Consider the following 22,549-nt stretch of genomic DNA (forward strand, 5'->3'; position numbering starts at 1 on the left):
AAGTAAATAGCAGCGTGATTTTAGCTGAAATTTCTTGCGTAATAATAGGTGCTTATGCCATTGTTTGTGGTTTTTAATTTGTAGGTGCGCGACAAAATTGATGTAGTTTAGGTAAAGTGGCTGCGATTGCAAGCCGGGCGCCGATTGGCCAGCGAATGACATGAGGTGCTGTCGTCTGTTCCTTCCTGTGCGCCCATTGGTCGGCCTGCGAGTCCGCGGCAGACGCATCGTGAGTGGTGCGAGTGGTGCGAGACGTCCGCACGATACGTGCACTTGTGTTGTAAGTTGTGCGTGGTGAGTGTTCGGCGCTAGGCTACTAACCTTCGGGCTACTTCGACCGGCGGCGCAACCAGGTGAGTGCACACCGCTCGTCTCCCCCCTTCGTCGTGTTTACCGAGTTTCTCTGAGTTGAAGCAGCGCCCTGCTGTTTCGAGCGCGAACCGTGTACGAGCGGCTGCGGATTGTCGGTGTCGCATGTTTCTCACCGCCGACTCGTAGAATGTAGACGGAAAACACAGCGGCCCATTTTTTTTTCACACGAGGAAGCGGGCAGACTTTTTCCTCGTAGCTGTGCGAACCGGTCGACCGGAGTTCGGCCACTTGCTCGCGCTGTCGTTGGTGCCGGCGCAACGCGGTGATGCCGGTCAGCATCACGCGCGTCGTGCTCCTCATCGGCCCACACAGATCACTCGAGCACTTTTCTCTCCTTCGGTAAACTGGCTCAGAGGCCTCGTGAGTGACAGCTTCTCGGCGCGTTGAGGAACTGGCGATGTGTGCTTGTTTTGCGGGCGCTTTCAGCAACGCAAATTACTGCAGTGATGATTTGGCGCGAGCGACATCGCAAAGGCCATCTCTCATTGCTTCCGTCCACGTCTGACAATGCTCTTCGAGGACGCCGCCGTTGGCTTCCTGCTAGTTTTTCCACGGCCATTTCAAGAAAAAGAAAGAAAGAAAAAAGCGCTCGCCTTTCCTTGTTCATCGCGTCACATTGCCGTGAGAAACACGCGATGCTTTGTCGCCACTAAACGTTCTTTCGCCTGGAGGAAAAACGCGCATTGGGAAGCGTGCCTTCTCGCCAGTACGGGTAATAATGCCCGTTGGCATTTAGGATGCGAGGCAGTCGCATCGAACCGTGGTGTGACCGTCCAAATGACGAAATTTGCGCCCAACCTTTCCGTCACCACCTCTCTCGCCTAACATCGCGCTCACACGCGCAATATTCGAGTGCCACACTTGTGCTGGTTGACCCTGGGAACAACCTGCAGTCAAACGTTATAAGCGGTCCAGTGCAGAATTTACCCTCTGACGCGTATTCGTACTTCCCTCTAGTGGAGAATGGCCGTCTACACGGACCCATTGCGGGGTTAGAAAAAAAACAGTAGGCATTTCCGAAAGTAGCCTTAGTATGTGCGGGTCGGACGAGGCCAACGAGATTGCATTTTGCCGAATGAGCGCATTCTCAAGAGGTGCACATGTGGGGAACATTTCTTGCTGCATGCACAGAGTACGGCCTTAGCAGGAGACTAGTCTGCTGCTGTGACTCCACACGACTCTGCATTGGAGGCAAAGGTGGAAGAAAGGTTTGGACTAACCTCGCATTTGTGGTGACAAGCCCACTGTCATCCACTGTGCACCCCTCATCTTTTCCGAGGCTGTCTGACGTGTGAAGTAGAGCGCCTTGCGAAACTGTGCCCCCATCACACATTACCAACAAATTGCAAATGCAACAGCAAATTTTCTCCGTTGCACAGTCTTTGACCAGATGAGAATTGCACGATTCATTTCCTGGAAAATCAAAACGACCCAAACGATTCCGTGTTATCTGCTTGCAACCTGCCAGTTTGCAACTGTATGCCTGATGTGCAGCTTACTGCATATGTAATTCAGGACTTCAGCCGGAAGCGATTCAGTGACAGGCTTTTGTTTGTGTTAGATTCATGTGTTAGCACTGGCAACTGCGTTAAACAGCTGCTTTGCCTTGGTCTATATCCATCCTGTTACAGATATGTTGCGCAGCATTGCACTTTCTTCTCTGCAGTAATATTGTAAGATTAACAAGGTTTGTTTTCATTTGGAATAGTGGATGTAACATGGGCCTACCATGTAGTTTCTTCAATCAGCATGATGTAAGAATAGAGAATTGGAGATAGTTATGCGTGAAAAGCTGGGCCACTTGGTCCATGATTAGATACGAGAAAAACGAGCGAGAACTCAAAACAAGGACGAATTTTTTTTTTTGTCAAGCACACACCGTGTGCTGCCTCTTACTTCGTCCTTGTCTTGAGTTTTCGCTGGTTTTTCTCGCAGATAGTTATGCGTGGGATCAATTTGGTGATGATCTAGTAGCACCCACTGGGGCCTTGCACGTACCACTTGGACTGTATGTTTTCCTTAAACAGGCTGTTTCCTGTGCCTACTTGTAAGATTCTCTCCGAACTTGTATCTGCATGTGCTAAGTGAATGTATTATATGGTGAACACATGAAAATTCTGTAGGCGTCTCCGTTACTCGATGAAAGCATGCGGACCCAATGCAGTGTTTGATCACACGATGCTTGAGTTATCAAGCAAGCGGTTGCATTTCACATGGTTATGTAAATGTCGCTGAGGAACCTTTCATAATATGCAGAGGAATATGAAAGAAATCAATAATAATGTATTACGATATTATAAATGAACCCATCACATTGCTAACAATATAATGCATTGAAAGCTTTTTGTGCCCCATGCATCACAGGGGAATGTGCGCTTTCTTTAACATTGTCCCAAATCAAGCAAACAACAGTTGTATAGCATGCAGGAAGGCAACACCTTTGAGGATAACGTTTCACTTCAGTAATCACGTGAGAGCCTTCAGTGTGCATGCTTACTTAGTTTTGATGATCTCTTCTTCTGTTCGCATTTGGGTTCTTCTTTTTGTTTTCCTTTTCCAAGCTTCGTAATAAATTTTGAGAGCTCTGTGGGAGTTTCACGGTGTACCAAGAAAGCTGGGACCCATAACTGCTTCTGTAGACAGTTCCTGTCTCCTTTCTTAGTAGCGCTTTGCCACCATAATTGGTTGTGCAAGCCTGTGCAGTTTGATATTCTTAAAATGTTTCTGGGGCAAAGCCGGTGCCTGCATAGCAGAACCCCTCCCACGCAACCTTCTCTCACACACCTCTGTCAGAACAGAGGGGCCCGGACAACATGCATAGTGTACACCACAGACTGTGCACTACGGTGAATTTCAGTATAGGAGTTGGTTTGAAATTCGGGCTGCATGTGTGTTCTTTTAATTCTGTATTTCACCTGCACGTGTTCTCAGGTGTGCAGCACCTCATCTGGCAGAATGTAGTTGTTCCATGCCATTTCTTAGCCTTTCTGTAAGGGCAGCTTGTAAGCAAGTGTTTGCTGGCAGAGGCAAAGCTCCGTTGTGAAATTGAATTCCTGCGGAAACATGGCTCTAATGGTTGGATTACTCTGACGCAATTCTGCAGAGTGTAAACTTGAAGACTAAATTAATTGTGCGCATTTTGTGCTAGTGGTGGTATAGTGTATGTGAAATCCGAAAAGGTTGGTGTTGAGATTTTATTCCTTTTTAGGAAGCGCACAAGTTCAGTTGGTTCAGACTTTCATGAGACATTGGGTGTCATGGTTCGAAGGCACCAATAAGTAGGGTATGCATTATTGTAATGTCCCTGACCATCAAAGGAATTTCTGGCTGTTGCACAGAGATCGGAGTAGTGGGTAGTGCGGTCAAGCATTATCAAATTTCATGCTTGAGAAAGAGTAGAGTTGTCTATTGCACATAACAACGAGGTTACCAAAGGGGATTATGCAAACATTGAAAGCGTCCCACAACAGCTGTTGTCACATTACATCATGTGCGATTTTTGTTTTGGTCCAGGCTTACGAGGCTAGTACATTGCTTGGTAATGTTGCATGCGGGCAACTCTGAGAATCATCAATGACCAAAGAGGCATTTGTATGAAATATTGTAATCAAATCGCAAAAACTAATACGTTTTTAAACACACTTTAGGTAAGAAGCTCGGAGTACCACTCAGAAGCTCATATGTCTGCTCATATTATCTCCAATGAATTTTCGCTCGTCAGACCCATCTCACGCAAGAATAGGCAAGACAATATCGGTTGTGCCAATATCTGATTTTATGTTTTGTTTGACATTGATCCACTCTCCATTCGGCGTTCATAAAGTTGCTTTCTGCGCGGTTCAGTGCAGAGCTGCCGTTTCTCATTCGTGCATGCATAGGCAGGGTTCCCCATCAGGGGAGGGGAGGGGGGGTGAAGGTTCATCCCCCTACTAAGTCAATATATGGGTGGATTTGGCGCCCCGTGCGCACGCGTACGCGTGCATGCGTTTCGTAAATACGACTACTGCTGGGACTGTATTTTTAATACCGTTATCGACCCTGATGCAGCGTTATCGGCCATTCTGCGCGGCCGATAATAATACCGAGTGAAATTGACCGTTTCGAGATACGGGCCCTGTTTCAAAACAATGTGCCCGAGAGGGAAGCGAGCGCGCCAGAAGCAGCGTCCGCCTTGGGCGCTGCGTTCACCCGGTGCCCGTGGTGATTCGAGCCTGGAATGCGTCCGAAACTTCCTAGCGGTCCCGCAGGTTCATACCGAACTCGTAGTGTACGGCGCAGTCACAGAACAGAGCGTGAAACAAGAATCCTAATATACACAGCGGGCACCCGTATTAGGCACAATAACCGAGCACTCAAAAGGCGCGCAGGCTAAATTTGTTTGGTGATCTTTTTTTTTATAACTGTACCCGGGAAAAATGATGAAGCCACTGAAAAAAAAAAAAAAATCTCGGCACTCTAAAATAACAAAGAAACAATAGGCGCCGCTGCATTGGCGTAGCCAGAACGGTGGTTTGTGGGGTTCTGTACCCCTCCCCTGAAATTCTTGCATTTTGCATGTGTACATATGTGGACATACACGCACGAACGTTCAAAATAGGGGGGGGGGGTCTCGCCCCCCCCCCTCCCCCCCGGGAAACATTTATGGCTACGCCCATGCACCGATGCCGGTCAAAATGGACAACGCGTATCTGTTCGCGCAGTATGCGCGACCCACGCCTACGCGGAAGCGATTAGCGATGCTTTTCTTTCTACGCGCGCGTAACGTTGCCAAGGCCATTCGAACAGACGGAAGCGGTGAAGTGAATGGGCTGGAGCCTATCACACTTCGCTGTCAGTATGGGAAGAGTGCGGCCCTTTTGTGCTCTTGCCGGGAAAGGATGCAGGGTGGTCGGATGGTCTAGTTATTGGCTATCGATGGTCTAGTGAACGGGGAGATTACACCTCTCGTGTAGAAGACGCCTCAACAACAGTGGGTAGGCAATGGGAGTAATAGAAAAAGATGACCTCGCCTTCTGGTTGTCTCGCTTTAGGCCTCAAATATCCCGGATGCGAACCACCGATTGCTCTGTTTCTTCCACCTGTAGTATCGTCTCTTTGATTGGTTACTCTGCTGTTCGAAGTTAGCAATTATTGCTTTCGAGTAGGATTCTTACGCAGTAATCGACGTCCCGCCGTGAGAGCTTGGCAGGTAGAGTGTCGCGCTGCTAAGCTCGAGGGCACGGGTTCGATTCCCGATCACTGCGGCCACATTTCGATGGTGGCCGAGTGCTTACATTTAGATGCACGTTAAAGAACCCCAGCTGGCTGAAATTCATCATATCAAAATTTTTGGCACGTAAAACCCAGCAATTATTATTATTATTGTTGTTGTTGAGTATATAATAGTAGTTTTGAACGCTTTTTGTTGTGCACGAACTCGGCTACCTGACCGAGCGCACGCGGTAGACAGCCTTTGTTAAATGATTTTCGCTTACTCGTGCCAATTCACGCAGCCTGCAAACTCGTTGTGTAATCAATATACGCGTATTGTCTGTTTCAGCGTGTTCGCGCAGCGTAAGAAACAACCTGCACCGTATCACGCTTATCGACGAACGCAACACTGTGCGTGCTGTTCGTTTGTGTCATTAACGCTTCACCAGATAACTAATCAGTTCTGTCATTGGTCAGCGCATGCGAAGGGCATTCGGTATACGTCCATCAAAGTACCGCAAGTAAGCCGTTGAGTTTGTAATCAATGACGCAGACATCACGGAAATTTGAAAAATGTTTTCACGTTCGAGGAAATATTGGATTCTAAAGTTTCCGCAATGGGAACATCTCAAATGTGTACCTCTTGAGTGTCATAGTTTTGGAACGATCGACGTCGGCTATAGTTTCGAAGACCATGACTATACTTGCTGAACAGATATTATTGGATTAAGCTGGTTGTCGCCTTTTGGTGTATTCAGTCTATTCGCAGTACGTTGCCCGTTGCGACCGCAGGACACATCGCCTTGTAAGCGTCAGCTCTCAAGCGCCCAGCCTCCGCCACTTTGTGGAGCGCGTCGCTAGAAATTCTTTTTTCTCCGCGGAATCCAAAGCAGCCTCCTCCGCCGCTGCAGCGTGGAACATTTGCTTTGCACAAACAGCTGGCCGAAGCCGCGCTTGCCGTGTATGCAGGAAGGCGCACATCGCGAAAGATAATTGCTCGTTTTTTTTTTTTAAATATAATTTCGAGTTTATATGCGCATGATTTATTCCACCAGTCTGCTATATGTCTACAAACAACTTGGCCATTAATACTGCATGTCGAGGTTCTGCTTGAGAGTGCAAACTATAGGCCATGCTGTGAAAGTACAAGTCGAATAAGAATACTTTCTCAATATTGTGGAATGAGAGACGAACTAATACTTGGTAAGAAGGCAGTCTTTTACACGATTGCACTAACTGCAGTGAATAACACCCGTGTGTACTTGGACAGGCCAGTTTTTTGTTTTGTTTTAGCTTTTTAAAACAAAAAAAAGATCTATTACTATTTGCTCTGTGATTGACCTCCACAGGAGTTCAAGGGCGCTCAAGCTTTAATATTAATACTGTGTCACGATTTATTAACAGTTACATCCACTGCAGGTCGTACGGGGTTTTGCCGAAGAAGCATGGCGTCACAGTATCTCGGTCCTGCTTCACTAATCTGGCCAAAGTTCGTGCGAAGGAACTTGTAAAAATTAAATCCGAAGCCTTCTATTGCTGCAAATTTTGTAGCGCGCATGCTAGGTTAATTTGGGACGCCATGGACCAATTCATTCTTGAACTCTGCATTTTATTAACTGCCCAGGATCCGGGAGCCTAGCGAGTCTTCCATAAAGCACTATACTACAGGTACTTCGCCACACGACCTCAACGCGTACCTTGTACTGAAAAACACAAAACGTCATCGCAACAGTCCTTTTCGGCAGTAAAAAAAAAAAAAAAACGAAAAAACGCGTGGAAAATTTACGCAGCTTGCGCTTCCAGTACACCGTAACTAAAACATGAGGGAAAGCCTCATTGAATTACAAGTTCGAGCGGTATTTTGGAACTGAAAATTATACGGCTGTCCTCAGGAAATTATCAGCGGCAATTTCATATCCTGGAATGTTAAATAAACATGCATGCACGCGTGCATATTTCATTCAGCAGAGCACCAATGCCCCAGCGTATAGAGGGCAACGTATATCCAGCCAAAAAGGACAATTACAGCAAAGACTGGAAATTTAAGCGGCTCATTCGACAGATCGGGGCTCGAATATATGTGTAATACACGCAGTCACATGGCCTCGTCACAATCGCCGTCAGCTCTACCAACCTATGTCAGAAATGCAAAGACCACGTGCACCTATTATTTGTCTTGGCTGTTCTTATCAGGTCCTTGAGATCATCAAAAATATTTCATAAAAACCGCGTTCGCTTCTGCATAATGCCACAGAGCTGTCACTACAACAGGCTTCTCCCTTCTTTGCGATGTGAATGGCCTCGAGTATTTCACGCGCCACTTCAGCGCAACTAGTGCCTAAAATGCCGATTCGAACAAGCACTGCGCATTTGCGTTACAAAATGCGTGGGTGATGACTGCTCCAAAAGCTGCGCCCACGTGACTTGGTCCATCTCTTTCGAGCCACCTTTCTGGCACACATCAGTAATGTTTGTTTTTTGCGCTTCCTCTCCGGAGAACCGAGTCGCCGTGCAATGTGCAGACGCCGTAAAGGAGGAAGGGCCCTGAGGACGTGGTGGAGATTGTGGCAACCTTCGGGGGCCGGGCGAGAACAGCCCCCGGAATTTTCCACGCGTATTGTTATGCAGATATTGCAGTGAACCAAACCACTGGTCTTTCGGCATCCTTAAAGCAGAAAAGCAACTGAGCTATTGTTTGTGCGCGGGCTCTTTCTTTTTAAACGAAACTTTGTATGGCTGGGCGAAGAGAAAATCCGGCGGTCTATCATCATCATGAACGTATATCTGGCGCGGAAATTGGGCAAATCCCACTAGTGCACACCACTGGTCCACTAAAAATGAAAAACGGAACACACGGGCGCTAAGCACCTATTAAAGGGACCGACAGCTGATTTTTCTCGAGACATCTTTTTAAGGCGCGACGGAAAGCTCACCCTTCGCAGTGTTTGTAGCTGCACTAGTTAATCCCAAAAGCACGTAGTTATTTTACAAGCAGTATTTTTTTTATCTGAAAGGCTCTATAAACACGGACGCACCTTTCCTCCAGCAACGCTGAGAATTGATAGCGATGCCGCCAGCCCTTCTCGCGATTTGTCAAAGCTGTCGTTCGGCTTTCGCAGGAGTTCCTGTAACTATGCTTAACCACCTTTATTTATAGCTTTTCAACTATTTTTCAAAATAACAATGAGATGATGTGGCATTATACACCTCCCCTGTATTTGTAACGCGTTGTGCGCATGCGTCCAAGGTTGCCTGCGCCTGTGTCATGGGTGGCTTGTCCCGGCGTCGTTCTCTCGATGCACGAGCCAAGCCAAGTCATCGAAAACGTCACTACGCATATGCGCGGCCGCGCCATGTAGCAGCGGGCGTCATTTCTGACACAAGGTGTAGGTAGCAAAACTATGTCGATCCAAAATCTTAGCGACCTGGAAACTGTGTGCACGGTTGCATGAGCACGCTGAAAAGTTGCTCAAGACGCGCTGACGAGCATGGAATCATTACGTCACGCGAAGGCAGCGCCACTTAAATGCATACTACTAACGCAGGCCTAGATGTACATTTTTTATGGAGTACTACGAACAATATTTCAATACTAACAAAGAAAAATCGTCGACCGCGTGCAGCAATCAACGGTCACGTGGCCGGGTTCATCGGATCGCTCATGTTTTTGCCGCCGGAGGCGCCACAGGTCATTTTTCGCGACTTTCAATTCAGAAATAAAAATATAAATCCATCCCTCACGAAAAGAACAGGGTTGGTTTGAGTCAATGCGACGGACGATCTTTCCATCAGTGGAGTCATCTCATTTCATGTTTTGGGCAGTTGTCGGTCCCTTTAAGGTTTCCGCACAGACGTAACGAATAATCGAGGAAAACTATAATGCGAGGCTAACCCAGTGATTAGCACCTGAGCGCACGTTTGAGCGTCGCTGGTTAACCATCTGGGCGGTGATCTCTTTTTTTTTTTCTTTACCGGCGGCATATAAGACAGCCTGAAAGATCATCCTGACTACACGCCACTGTTGTCACACCTTTCCCATGAACTTGTGCCGGCGATCGTCCACTTGCGCTGTCGTCTTTCCCTGTCGGGTGTTGTTCGGAGCTTCAGGCAATCCGGCCGCGTTTCTCTTATCGCTCACTCATAACTCGCGCTGTTCGTTGAGCACGTAGTTTGCGCTTCTGTAGCCGACTCGTATCGGGCCGCGTGTCGGCGTGAATTCGGCGATGCAAGAGACGCTGGTGCGCATAGGTGCTCGAGGAATAGTCACGGTGGCATTGTATTATGGCGTTTGTTTTCCGACCGACACGGGAAATGGCAAACAAATATAATTGATCGATCAGTCGAGTGTCGGGTCTATTTCTGGGAGCGCAAATAATTCTCTCCACTCGTCAAGCATCGGCGAGCTCCTCCTCTTTGTGCTGTGCTCGTGCGCCGATAGAGAAACGCGCCATCGTCTGCTGTCGGCACATTCAGACCTTTCGCCTTAGAAGTGCTACATGTCTGGGATAGATAAGACCTGCAAGTGCTGACTTGAGGGTTTTACGAGCGATGTGGGATGTTTTTTCCCGCTTTTATGTATTCAATTATCGTCCGAGCTCTTCGACAGGCTGGCGTGGATATATATATATATATATATATATATATATATATATATATATATATATATATATATATATATATATAAACAATAAAGTGCTAACAAAGGACCCGGAAGTCCGACGAAGGCCGGTCCCGCGGCCGAAACGTCAGTCCTTTACTGAACAATTTTTCCTACGTGCTTGATTTTTTTCAACATATATATATATATATATATATATATATATATATATATATATATATATATATATATATATATAGTTGCAGCAAGGAAGTCGCGTTGGCCCCGGTTGAATAAGGAACAAGAGAGAGTACGACGCACGTTGGTTTTTGCGGTATGTTTACTGACGTTTCGGCAGCCGAAACGTCAGTAAACATACCGCAAAAACCAACGTGCGTCGTACTCTCTCTTGTTCCTTATATATATATATATATATATATATATATATATATATATATATATATATATATATATTCAGATAATATCCCCTTACGTGCTGCGAGACGCAAGGTAAGGGCCCTGCTCTTAGTTTATAATCTGCTGATGGATTGTGTCTGTGACACGACATTTATGACGGGTTTCCAGAGCATGTAGGCAGCAGACGCACAGCCTTCGAGATCTGTTTTTCTTACCGGTAGAGAGCGCCGTCGCTAGGACTTGGATTTTGACGGCGCCTTTTCTTTCTTTCTTTCTTTCTTTCTTTCTTTCTTTCTTTCTTTCTTTCTTTCTTTTTACGCGTTGTAGCCGGTGTTTCTGCACCGGTAAATTGTGCCGTGAATTAAACTACAAAATGGACCGTGTTTCCGGTTTTCGCTACACCCCTTTACGCAAGCCAAGAAAAATTGTTGGGAACGTAATTTGTTGTGTTTACTTGTAATAATTATCGATAAATGGAAATAGATGCGAATGAGAGAAAAAAAAAATCTTGCCGCCGGTAGAAACCGAACCCGCAACCTTCATAATTATTACGCTTTAATTAAAAACTAAAAATAGCTCGTTCTACTCTTTCCTTGGCTTCGTGAAGTAAAGGGTGGCGTAATGGGAGGTGCCTATTTTACTGCCAAACATTTCGTTGCTGCTTCTCAGTTTAAATTTCCGCAGTGTGTGTGTGTGTGCGTGACAGACCTCGTTGAGTGCAAGCGTCTGCGTTCGAAGGAATTCTTTTCGCTGCGCGTGTTTCTATTTTTGGGGGACTTCTACAGACGTCCCCGTTCTTGCGGCGAAGGCAGCTTTGTTTGGAAAGCTTTATTCTCGAAAAGTGGTTTTGGTGCCCTTCGTGGCTTTCGTCATGGGCACTCTTCTTTTCTTCAAACCTGATTAGCATAAGCGTTCGGCCCTTTCCACGTGCATTATCCATCGCAGTGGGTTTTCCTTCTCTTCTGCTGGCTCGCACGTTTCGTGCCTTCGGACTCGTGTACAATAAAAACAAGTCCACTCAGGCAGGACGGAAGAGAAGCAAGCCAGCTGTGGTAGTATAAGACGTAAGCGTATTCCCAATAGATGGCTTGCACGTGACGTCATGGACGCAGCTTCTGAAAGGAACTGGGACTTCACGATGGCGACTTTGATGACAAACAAGTTTCGTCTGCGTGAAAACGACGCGGCAGGAACGTCTCTGTGCCTCAATAACGAAAGAAGCTGCACGTGGTGTTTTGATAACATTAATGTGACATCGGAAACGTCGCGACCCTACATGCTGGTGTTCCAACACGGCGCTTTCAATGACGTCAGTGCATGCCACCTATAGAAACACGTACGGCAGCCCTTTTTCTGTGACGCCTGACGGTGCCTCATTTATGAGCGTCGACCCTGCTTCGCCCGACTGGCCGACGACGCTGTGCGCTTGGAAGCACCTCGGGGTCAGAAATCTGAAGAAAGACCGCAATTTTTTTTTTTTTTTTCGCGGAAGAAACATTGATGATTTCGGTGGCCAAAGTGAGTGAATACTGAGCTTCATTATCCGAAGAATAAACGTCACGATTGATACGCCGAACGCGGCAGTGTGACTTCAGAAATGTCCGTTTATTCGTACCGCATACTACGTCAGCCATCGAGGAGCCTTATACATTGGCAGGGGAGACGCGTAAAGGGAGCACGAATTAGAGTTGCGGGGTCGTTCAGAGCACTCGGCAGATTTAGCGGTATTTCTTCTCGTGTATGCGACATTTCTGACGCCCGCGAGAGACACTAAAATAATAAGTGCAATGCTATTTTTACGCTGTTTGAGCACTACGAACGGTGCTGTGCGTAGACCGTGCCGTGGTGGAAATGACCACCGTGCTATACTGATCTACGCCGCGATGATAGCTGTCAAAACGAAAGGCCGCTCGCTCTTATCCCGCGGGTGTGACGTAGTGATGCAGAACTATCGATGGTACTATCGATACTATCGATAGCTGAGTCACTATCGAACTATTGATGGTAAAAAATACTATCGATAGCGCTATCGATAGTAAGTACTATCGATAGTTTAAAATCAACAGCGCGAACTCATTGCAGAATAAACTTGGTTTCCCGCGCGCGTGGTACATAGTGGAGCCGGAGGAGCAGGCTGAAGAGCAAGAAAGTTGACATGCTTGTGTTCTTCACCAGAGTGCTTCGCTGACACATGATCATAAAGTTAAACTATTCAGCTGTAGCGGAAACGAAGCCGTTGCATGGGGTGGAACTGCGCGGCTTCAGTTTTATATTGCATTTTAAGATTTCAAAGTAAAAAAAATGATCAAGAACAAAGTTTGGTAATTGTAAGATGTAACTGGTTGCTTTTAAATATGAATTTATTGATGGACATATGCCGCCATTTTCCCTGCGCAAATAATTTCTTTCGCCAAAAATTTGCTCATAAATTAAGCGAAGCTGACAGTAGGCTATCGCGAATATTTTGGCAATTTGGCCAGCCAGCAACAGCATCGTTATTCGCACCACTATGGCTAGTTTGTCGCGTGGTTGTGACGGTGAAGAATGCTGCAGCAAGACTGGGAAATACGAAGCTCTTTATTTGGTCGAAGTTGTGCCAAGAAAATAAAAACTCAGAGTACAAGCGATACACGCTGTGCACAGATAGAAGCGAGAACAGTCGCCGGCCGTCGAGTAATCTGATAATCGGTAGAACGCTTCGTCTTTTATACATCAGTCATCAAACCTTCCAGCGTTATCGCTAATGCTCGCGTAAGCTTTCGAATAAGCTTGAATATTTGCGTCCGGCGCGTAATCTTAAAATGTTAAACAATCGCGAAGCTTCTCAAACATTGCGGCGCGGTCTGCGTCAAACGCTGCTAACAGTCTGTGGGTGAAACCCGAATACATCAAAACAAAGCAATAAACACGCGTGGCAGTAATATGGCTAGTAATATTACCGATGGTACTACCGATTCGACTATCGATAGTTTATCGATAGTAGTACTATCGATAGTCTGTTTGTGCACTATCGATAGTTTCAAAGAAACTATCGATACTATCGATAGTCAATTTACCGATAGTTCTGCATCACTAGTGTGACGCCGTCACACACCGTCTTTGACGTCATGCAAGTAGCGCCTGCCGCGTTCGCAAATGTGGCCTGCAGCACCGTAAACACCTTCGCATGGAACGCATTCACGATGCGCAAAGAATGCAGGAGGGTGAAAGGACTAACGGTGGAAGGTTACGCGACGTTAAGCGTCGCGTAACCATCTCGGCTTCGCAACCGATGGGGGGCGTCACTTGTCGCCTATACGGTTGCGGAGAGGGTTGTGCACTCCGCCTCTTACATACGTTCAGCGACATTTGTCCTCGTGCCTCGACTATCACTAGTTGTTCCGCCACAAGACTAGTACTGAACTGGACTGGGCTGGTTAATGGATGACGAAGCGGAACTGGTCGTGCAACGACGAGACGACAGCGCCGTTGTTGCCTTGTTGCGCTTCAGTGTAGTTGCACGGGCGGAACCTTCTTATGCGTATTCTATTCCTTGGATCACGTTATGACAATGATGAAAACACGAATTGAAACGGCAATACATATCGCGACATTTTACTTCTGCGTTTAGCATTTCCAAATAGTTGGTTTCCAAGAAAGAAAAAGAAATGAAGCAAGTGTCGTATTCTTCCTTCCGAACTGCCATTTACAATTTACAGTGCTTAAACTATTTCACACTTTCTTTTTTAGAAATTGTGTTTTTCTTTACGCGAGCACCTAGCGCTTTGCCATAGCCTCACTCCTGGCGAACACCTTTTTCAGTCTTTCCCTGAGTCCATCGAAAGAGCGCTAATTACTGCTATTGTTGTATCTGCAAACTTTGATCCTTCCGTGAAGATATCGTTTTCTTGAAATTTCGCAGTAACTACCGATACTCCTGTACCGCGGTATACCTTCATCGCTTTCAGCAGCTGCTGCAAGACCGGCATTTACTGTATAATTCTATCGCCAAATTTCATTATGGGGCTTTTCTCCGTGTCATTCCTCGCGGAGCAGCAGTTAAAGATTTTACGCCAATCACCCTGCTTTTGAATACAGAGCTCACTTTGAAATTCTAGCTTATCTTGACAAGTCGGGACACCTCGATGCCGGCGCCCTTGTGGTGTAAAAGACGGACGTTATTGGGTAGCACTTCGGGGTTGGTGTCCTCAGGTGGCAGCTCGGAGTCCCTGGACTCGGGCGGCATCCTCGACCTGCCGTACGGCCCAGAGCTGCTCGTTCAGCTCCGAGCTCTTCGCAATAAATAAATAAATATGGGCAGCGTCTCCTCTAACTCGTTGGCCAACGTGTATGACGTCGGCAAGTGTCGTGGATTCCGCATACGGGCATTTTCTGACATCCGACGTGACATCGCATGCGAGTGGCTCCCTCGCCTCGTCGGACATGACTGTCGCGCTCGATGTGGCGCAATCGGGCTCGTCACCGCTGGCACCTGTCTGCGCAGCAGCTGGATGCATTCGCCACCGCCTGCACTTCAGCATGCCCTCCTTCCTCTCTGCTGTCGAGGTCCTCCTGTGTGCGTACTGTGGATAACTAATAGCGTCTATACGACTTAATAGTTGAAAACAGCGATTCGTGAACGCCGACGAGTGAGGGCACGGCAGCCCTGTGTCCGTACTTGTCCGTGTTTCTATTGTTCTGTTTTCGACTGAGGTATGCGCAACCTTGGCAAGCCGACTGATCGCGAGGCCATGGACTTGTTTCCTCCTCGAAAAGCTGGCCGAGCACGTGACCTCTGCGGTACAAATTAATCGCTGCAAGCTGGCATACGGCAACCTGAGTTACTGTATATGCTACCTTTAGGCAGCATATGCATGGACTCTACGGCAACCTAGAGTCACTGTATATGCTACCTTTAGGTAGCAGAGTTGCGCATCTGTCTTCCAACGCCGCTAGCAACCATGCATTGCGGAGAAGCTGCCGCTTGGGCCAATTTTTTTTATTTCTCGACGCCGCCGCTGCAGCGAACTGAATTAACACTCGCCATCGACAGCCAATGTTTATTGCCGGTTTTCGACACGCCAGACAGGTTAATCGGCGTCACGGTAGGCATGTCGCCTGCAAAAACAAAGTGCGACTTCACCGCATAGCTGTGGTTGCTAGCCGGACCTATGCGCAACTCTGCTACCTAAAGGTAGCATATACAGTGACTCTACGGCAACCCTGCCTGTAGCGCCCCGCCACGGTGGTCTAGTGATTGTGGCGCTCGACTGCTGACCCGAAGGTCGCGGGATCGAATCCCGGCCGCGGCGGCTGCATTTTCGGGAGAGGCGAAAATGTTTGAGGCCCGTGTACTTAGACTTAGGTGCACGTTAAAGAACCCCAGGTGGTCGAAATTTCCGGAGCCCTCCACTACGGCGTCTCTGATTATCATATCGTGGTTTTGGGACGGTAAACTATATTATGCTCGTGGATCATATCGATGACACCTTCTCCGTCTCTTCCTCGACGTCTTCGTAAATTGTCGAGCGATGTGCGTCGAACCATGTTAACTATCTCTGGTGAGCTTCCTAACGGGCGATCTATAGTGCGCTCCATTACTTGCACGCGCGTATTCGTTCACGATCGACTTCCCTCGTCTGTGCGTGCACGACGTCATAAGACGCACCAGAATAGGTGCGCTGACGTAAGGACATCAAGAATGCCGCGGGCGAAATGAAAGTCCCGCCGAGCGAGTGTGGGAATACCGAGGCAGACCACGTCAAGCGTTCCTCCCCTTCTTCTTTTTTTCCTCATACGGCGTTTTTGGAACGTCCTCGCACGATGTCTTTGGAAGGAGGAAAGAACGAAAAATCTAGCGGTGATGGGGGAAATGGGCGTTGCTCCATGTAAGGGACGGGCACTTTTTTTCTTCTTTACGGGCTGCTTGCGTAGCTCTGACCTCCTCTGATCACGAGCGGCTCCTTTTGTGGTTCAACTCATCTCCCCTTGAGCGGCCGTTTTAATGTGCTGCCAGCGGTGCACAATGGGCTTTTCTGTGGTCAGCCTCTGTGCCAGCGCCGTCTGCCGCGCGGTTCGGGTGCTGAGATGAGAACGTGGGTTCCAATTCCCGACTGCTCGCGTCGAACAAAGCTAACTGCCAAAACAAACAATAATAACGAAATAGTAGTTAAATCTCTGGTTTACCGTCCCAAAACCACGATATGGTTATGAGAGACGCCGTAGTGGAGGCCTCCGGAAATTTCGACCACACTTGGGTTCTTTTAGGTGCACGTAAACCTAAGTACACAGGCCCAGGCACGTAGGCAAGGGGGGGGGGGGGCGCCCCCCCCCCCCGCCCGAAATTCCTCCAGCCTTTTATATTCCCGGGCAACCTTTTTTTTTTCTTTTTGCCATGAAAAGACCTTCTTTCGAATAATTAGGCCTTGCCCCCCCCCCCCCCCCCGAAAAAAAAAAATCTGGCTACGTGCCTGCACAGGCCTCAAACATTTTCGCCTCCGTCGAAGATGCAGCCGCAGCTGCCGGAATTCGATCCCGCGACCATCGGGTCATCAGTCGAACGCCATAACCACTAGACCACCTTGGCCGGGCAATAATGAAATAAAGAAGTAAAAGCGCTTCTTTAGGTAAGTGCACGTTAAGGAAACCCAAGGGGTCAAAATCCGCAGGGCTGCCTTTCGTAACTTACTGTTTGGTCTCCAGACGTCCAACCGTCGGTCAACTCTATGAAGCGCGAGGTGCGTACGGAGCAAACATCGAAGGCGAGAAGGAAAATGTTTAAACGCACTACATTTGAAGGCTTCTGCAACGAACGGCTCTACAAAGTACCGACTATATTGCGAGAGTTAACTTTACAATGAAAACATGCGTATGATGTTCTTGAAATGCACGAACACTTGGCCATAAATACCTATGACTTGACTTTCCATCTTCCGGAGAGTACAAACACGAAGCCGCTTTTACTGTTTTGGGCGCTGTGAAGGCACATATTATGTATCGTAATTGCTTCACTGTTTCCTCAAAGTTCTCCGAGCGTTATGCAATTTGTCGCTTATATTGGTTAAGCTTCGGGGCATATCAACATCCAAGGTCGGGGAAATTGTGCTTTCATATTGCGTTGTCTCGATTAAGCCGAAATACGCAAGAAAAAAAAAAAAAGCCACATGAGTTGGAAATAGCTTCCAGGGCTAACGTACGAAAGGTTCGAGGCGACGTTCAGTATACTGGCGAGGAAACTCAAATTGGTGTATGGTGTGTAATAGAGGCCACGTGGGGATGAGAGACTGTAAAAATAGTTTCGGAGCGCGCAGGTATTCCCAGTACCGGAATGGCAGCTTATCGATGCTTTGAAACGGTGAGCCCGCACAATCAGTAGTGACGTATGGTCCTGGAAGTGGTCAAAGTAAGTGCAGTGCAAGAAGCGAATGAGTGACATCGAGGGGCAGAAGGACGGCATTGCGGAGGGGTGGCATTAATGGACGTGGTTGCGTGGCACACGCGCAGTGCAGGTTAGCTGTTAGCGTGGGTGTGAATGTATACGAAGCAGCCCAGTCGAGGACGGTGCAGCCAATGGCAAATTCTGTTGCATTCGGCTGACGCAATTTAACGAGGATCGCTTGCAAATCTATGCCTTTTATACAGTAGACACGGAGTAGATTTAGGATGGCGAAAGCACGCCGCTTTTCTTAGCGCAAGCACCGTCCGCGGTTGCGCTCTACGAGTCTGCAGTGGCCGTCGTGCTTCGCATGCGCTGCGCTGTTATTGCTGGCTAATCCTTTTGTTCGTGCGTCCTTCAAACCTCGCCCTGACTCGTCTCGGACGGAACGAGGAAGACGTTTCGGACCTTTCCCACAGTGAGCTCCTGTGAGTGCAGCGAAATGCAAGAGCGTCGTTTTTCGCGCGGAGAATGTGAAAGAGCGCTCTCGTATATAGTACACATGCGCGCACTCGCACATAGCAGCTTTCCTGTTCTCGCCCTCCAAGGACCTCCCGTTGTATGCTTTCCTCGTCCATTGTGTACGCCTTGCTTCGGGGCCGCTAGAGGCGCGACTGCGTCAACTACGACGTCCAGGAAAGAAGAGCAGTCTTTTCTTCTTCTTTTGTTTAACGCAGTTGTATTACTGAGCGCTACAGTTATACTAAGTTCATATTCGTACAGGAAAAGTAAGGTGAAGATGTGCGGCTAACAGCTGTATCTTCTTCCGCTTTGAGTTCTTCTTTTCTTTGAATTCACAGTTAAATAATAATAGACTGATATTCATCTTCTCTCTCTCAATATCCTTCTTCCCTTCCGTTGAGCCAACCGGGTCCATTCGTGGTTTGCGTTTCGTTTATCCCTCTGCGTGTGTCGGCGATCTATTCGCTGGTATATTTTATTCGCTCGTATGCCCGCAAAAGAAGCCCGGTAGTTTTAAAATCTTACGTGCCGGGGGCACGGTTGCGGGTAGACGGCCGCTGGAGCGCGGTGCCGCCGGGGTGGTTGCCCCCGAGCGAGCGAGCGCGCTTCTTCGTCATCAGTGACGCGGGCCTCGTGACGTCACAGGGCCCTCCCCAGTTTGCTCGCGTGCTTCCTCGCCACGCCGTGTGGCCCGGTGGCCTTCGGGCCCAGCCGCTCGCGCGATGCAACGGGGAAAATAGCTAATTGCTGCCGCTGCTCTTCGATTACGCCGGAGGCTGAGCGGCGCGCTGTTTGCGCATCCAGGCTTTTCTTTTTACGTGAACGGCGTCTCTTTGTGTCGGTGTCGCCGCATTCGACGTGTTTTCCGTTAGGCGGTCCTCTGCAGGTATCAAGGTAAGAGCATGCCCTGTGCTACCTCTCCATTCATTCGGCCCTGCAGCGATGGGTGGTTGGTTTCGTTTGCGGGGGCCCCAAAGCGACCCGGCCGGGCTATGGGAGACGCCGCAGTGGAGGATAATTTCGACCTCCTCTTTCACCTGCACTGGCAGTACACGGGACGCATTTGGACTCCATCGAAATGCGACCGCCGGGATCGAACCCGCGTCTTTCTGGTCAGCAGCCGAGCCAGCTGGTCTAAACTCATAGCTGGTGTGAGGCCGTTCATACAGCTGTCATGTCCTACGACGCCTCCCGATTGCCGCCGAATCTCTGGGACATTCGTTGGTGCTCTATCTCTCTTGGTTGTGTGTCTTGCAGTCTGCGGGACATATCCTGCGCTATCCGGGACAGGAAATGCGGCTTCGTGTCTTGCACAGGCGGATAATTTGTTGCCGCAAATGTGTGAAATACATGGACGAGGACCGTTGAATAATCAGCTGTGAGAAATACGCAGCTGCAATGCGAATGTGATATTTGAATAGGTCCTCTCAGTGTTGCACCACTCACTGTCGTGACTTTCAACGGACATTTCGTCCACGACAAGGCACACTGTACTTGTGGTCGCAGTGGACTGCGCATGCGCTTACGATTATAAAAAAAAATGGTCTGGTGCATACTTTTATGCAATGGCAAGCAGAGAGACTGAGGTAATTATGTGCTGTTCACGATAAATTCGCCGTGTAACAAGTAAAATCGCGGTCAAATATGTTCAACGGAGTGCACTTTCGTTGTGCCTAAATTTCATTGCTGGATCGTTTTGTTCTCCGAACGGCTATATTTATGTGACCGATATAAGCTAACATAAATGTAGCATATTTTGTAGATCAACAGGCAGACTTTCGTGGTGTGTGTGTGTGTGTGTACGACCGCCCTAGCTGCCGATCAGTGGCTTGAATGTTCAGAAGAGAAGCGATAGCACGCGCACCAGGGACACTGCACTGAACGCAGTAGTATCGACCTATTAGTCGCACGTGTCCATGTGCACTGTCGTTACAGCAAAAGAATGGACGCTGGGGAACCGTTCGTATACTCATCGTGGACATCGCCGTGTATCAGCTATCACTGCTCGAATTGCACATTGCGCTTTTGATCCAAATGGCCGCGGTAATGGCGAATAATAATGCACTCAGAAAGCGCTGTTCTCGCTTTCTGAACTTGCCGAGCACGCTGTCCACCATGGCGGGGCCATAAAGACGCCCACTGGCAGCTTCCACGCAAGTGGCTCAGAGCGTAAGCGGTCTCGTTTCTTTTCATTCGTGTTGTTGACGAACACGGATGAAAAGAAATCCAAGACTTAGAGAAAGGGGTCGACAAAGCGTAAGTAGCGCAACCTGGTAGTCATCAGAAAGAATACGAGATACACGGAGAAGGTAAATTGGTTGCGAATAGTGGGCGCCAAGAAGACCACTCGTCGACAATTAGGCAAAATGCTATGCAAATGCCATTGCCATGCTGAATCCCGAGCTACATGTCTACCAGCAGAGGATGTGAAGGAGCAAATACTCGTAGCAGCATCGTCTAAATTCGCGATACCGCTCAGCATATTTTAATGAAATGCCAGGATATATTCGCCCGGCCGACCCACATACAAGGCGTGCACGCTTCAGTCACTGGGCTTAAACGCGGGTGGAACTGCTGAGATAAGCGAGATAGGTTTACAGTTACGGGAAAAGCAAAGTGCGAGATAGATCGATGTAACGATAGTTGCTACAGTTAACTGAAAAATATAGAAATACCTTTTAATGCAGAAAGAAAATGGAGGACACAAAACTGTTGGACGTCGACGAAGCAGTAACACACGATTGTGACCACTTCGTGGCAAAGGGGGTGCCAGTACAAATGCACCCGCCGTGGTCTTCTTTAGCAATTGTCGCGTCCGCTAAGCTGGGGGACGCGGGTTCGATTCCCTGCGACGGCGTCCACATTTCGACATCCGTGTGCGTACGTGTACATGCAGGTGCTCGTTCAAGAATCCCATGTGGTCGAAATTGATCCGGTGCCCTCCACTACGGCGTGCCTCATCAGCGCGTCGTGGTTTTGTCGCGTGAAATCGCACATATTATTTTGAAATGAATCAATCTGCGAAGTTGCACGTCCGATTTGTCAGCGCTGCGTCATCCCACGCTGAATGCATGTCGTCGCGCTTGTATTTACACCGAGTTCCTTCTTCGTTTTGCTAGGAATTACAATGTGTTGAAGCAAATTTCGGGCACGGGCTTGTTCGTATTGCAAGTTGGTCGGTCAACGGTTTGAACCTGTTGACGCCTGAAGGAAACCAAGTCCGAACTCAGCTTTCTGCACATTCTCTCCCTTTTTCTTATTCTCTTCCCTATCTTTTCTATTATTCCCCGACCCCACGTGTAGGGTAGCCAGCCGAGCTCGGTTAACCTTTCCTCTCTCTCTCTGCGTTATTAATGACCTTTTCATTATCATCATGTAATGCCCCAGCGAGAGACCTTCGAGGTAATTGAATCACGCGTTTTCGCCCCCTCCTTATACGGTGTACACTGGCTGCTTGAATTTTATTGAGGCCTCGCTCCTACGAGTCTACCATTGCCATTGTATGAGGCAGCACAGGTTACCAGCTGCAAGTCCGCATCGCATCCCTCGAACATAAGCGAATAAGACTCGCAATCAACGTGGCAGCGCCCGTGAAACTGCGTTGGCTTTTATGCGCACGAGCTGTTTCTTTAACGGCCGCTACATGTTCATTGCTCGCCGTATTGTGTTTGGCGGGGATTGAGCGCGTTCGCAGACGTCAGCAGCTGAGCGTCACGTAATTAACGGGGTGTCGGTCGTGTAACGCATTTTTCGCAAGTCGTGACGCCGCTCGTTCGTGTGGCAGTTCTGGCGTATATAGAATGTGACCGTCGTAATTAGTTTCGGCGTCCAAGCTCTGTCATAGACTTAGATCGCCGTGAAGGATTTCTGTAAGGAATTACTCTCGACTATCGAGTGTTTACAACTACGTGTTGCTTTCCGGGCGTCGGAGGCGTAGCGTTTCCAATGCCGTGCGCTCTCGAAGGTCGTTGCCCCCCGGTGCTGCTCCTGCGCCTTCTTTTCGCTCTCTCGCGGTATGTCGGCGGCCCCGTTGCACTATAGGCAACCAGGACAGTGGTGTGGATCCCCCACTTCGTGGCGCGGTATATTTGCAGGCT

The 22,549-nt window shown here is 48.3% G+C and overlaps 1 protein-coding gene across 1 annotated transcript in view; it reads left to right on the plus strand.

Moving 5' to 3' along the window:
• The first annotated feature begins 215 nt into the window (after window positions 1-215).
• The window catches only part of LOC119386505 (ATP-citrate synthase), a 108,410-nt gene continuing 86,076 nt past the window's right edge, over window positions 216-22,549 (plus strand). The window contains exon 1 of the mRNA XM_037653772.2: window positions 216-353. The gene's annotated coding sequence lies outside the window, so the exon portion shown is untranslated. The remainder of the gene's footprint in view (window positions 354-22,549) is intronic.

The sequence above is a fragment of the Rhipicephalus sanguineus genome, chromosome 3 (assembly GCF_013339695.2).
Source record: "Rhipicephalus sanguineus isolate Rsan-2018 chromosome 3, BIME_Rsan_1.4, whole genome shotgun sequence".
Classification (NCBI taxonomy): domain Eukaryota; kingdom Metazoa; phylum Arthropoda; class Arachnida; order Ixodida; family Ixodidae; genus Rhipicephalus; species Rhipicephalus sanguineus.